The sequence below is a fragment of the Hylobates moloch genome, unplaced genomic scaffold (genome assembly GCF_009828535.3).
Source record: "Hylobates moloch isolate HMO894 unplaced genomic scaffold, HMol_V3 SCAFFOLD_7, whole genome shotgun sequence".
Classification (NCBI taxonomy): domain Eukaryota; kingdom Metazoa; phylum Chordata; class Mammalia; order Primates; family Hylobatidae; genus Hylobates; species Hylobates moloch.
In genome coordinates this window covers 61,189,949-61,191,976 of record NW_026652282.1, presented here as the reverse complement: position 1 = coordinate 61,191,976, position 2,028 = coordinate 61,189,949, and positions in this window count along the sequence as shown.

Here is a 2,028-nt window from a genome sequence, read left to right as displayed (position 1 = left end):
GTTGGGATTACAGGCATGAGCCACCACGCCCGGCCAGAGTTTTCAAGAATTTTGAATTATATTTGCTAAATTTGGTATTTCAAATTTTATTTTCTATTTTCTTTATTATTTTTTCCTTTATTTATTTATTTATTTATTTTTTTGAGACAGGGTCTCACTCTGTTGTCCAGGCTGGAGTGTGGTGGTGCTATCATGGCTCACTGCAGCCTTGACCTCCCAGGCTCAAGGGATCCTCCTACCTCTCAGCCTCCTGAGTAGCTGGGATTATAGGTGTGCACCACCACACCCAGATAATTTTTGTATTTTTCGTAGAGACGGGGTTTCTCCATGTTGCCTAGGCTGGTCTCAAACTCCTGGGCTCAAGCTATTTGCCCACCTTAGCCTTCCAAAATGTTGGGATCACAGGGTAAGCTACCACGCCCGGCCTTTTTCTGTGTTCAAAAGTGAGTTGTTTTGCGGGGGATGGCAGTCTTTTTCAATTGTTGATGTTAGGGTCGTTAATGAAATCTTTTGTTGCCTATTGTTTTAAACTGAACCAATCTCAAATATATCCCATGCCATTAAATATACTTTAATAACATCTTTTAAAAATTGGCACATAATACACCACTGCATAAATGTAAAAATTTAACTTGTATCTGATATTTGAAACCTTGTTTTAATTACTGCTCTGTTAATTGTGTGTAAATAGTGCTACAGTGAATATCTCTATAGATTAATTTTTGTACATATGTGTGTTTATTTCCTGAGGTTGGATAAAATATATGGTCCTTCTATTAGTGTATAAGAATGCCCGTTTTTTTTTTTTTTTTAACTTTTTCACCAATACACTATATTAAGGTTTCAGAAGAATTTGCCAATTGTAAAGGTGAAAAATGGCCTTTGATATTTTAATTTGTATTTCTTTGATTCCTAACAAGATAGAACAGATAAAAATCTTGGGTCTTATTTTTGAGTTTATTTTTCACACTTAGTTTTAGTCTATCATACGTTGCAGATATTTCCCCCAGTTTGGCCTATAAATTATTAATTTGTAGCTCAAATATCTTTTTCTTTATGGTTTATTCTCCACTTGCATTTTATAATAGGAAGATAAATATATTTTTTATAGTTCATAATTCCTTTATACTTTTTATTTTTTTTTATACAAATCTTTCCCATTGGGAACCTCTTTGTTGTGTGGTATGTAACTAATTTTTCTAAATGTTCAGCACATTCAGGGTTTGGGGGGTTGTAGTAAGGGTACTTGTGGAGCTCTCAACAGCAGGACTTTAAAAATCTTTTCTCCAGTGCTCTGCTTTTAACATGACTTAAATATTCTCTCAGCCTGTTTCAGTTTTCCTGCCATTGGCTTATGCTATCTTCTGTGAGGGGAGTTAGCAAACTTTTTCTATAAAAAGCCCAGTGGTAAATATTTTAGGTTTTGTGGGCCATATGGTTTCTGCTCTTGTAGCATGAAAGCAGTCATAGACAATACATAAATGAATGAGTATGGCTGTGTTCCAACAAAACTAGTTACAGAAAAAGGTAGTGGGCTGGATTTGGTTTGTTGGCGGTAGTTTGCCAATACCTGCTTTATGATACTGTACTCTTACAACTTCTGCTCACCTAGTTTCTGCTTCGTCATAGTGGGCTTTCTCATAGTAATGCCTCTGATTTTCCCTTGTAACTTCTTAGAATACCTTTTTCACCTCTGGTCTTTGCTACTGATTACCTGTTTCCATATTTCACAATTTTAAGTTTCCGAGAGCACAGGCAGTAGCTAAATTAGATGCTTTGCATGTTACCACTATTATGTACTTTGCTTGGCTGTCTACCCTGTTACTTCAATATAACCAATTCCAAATAGCTGCATTCGTTTTGAGGGTCTCTTCCTTGCAATCCAGATTTCATTGCAAGAAATGGGGTGATTTGGATCATTTTAAGGAAGTTTATGGAATTCGACTCTAGTGTGGCATCATTAATGTGATTAAGCTCTTCTCTCCTTCTTGTGCACATCATGTTGGTCCTACTACAGTTTGGTTTCCT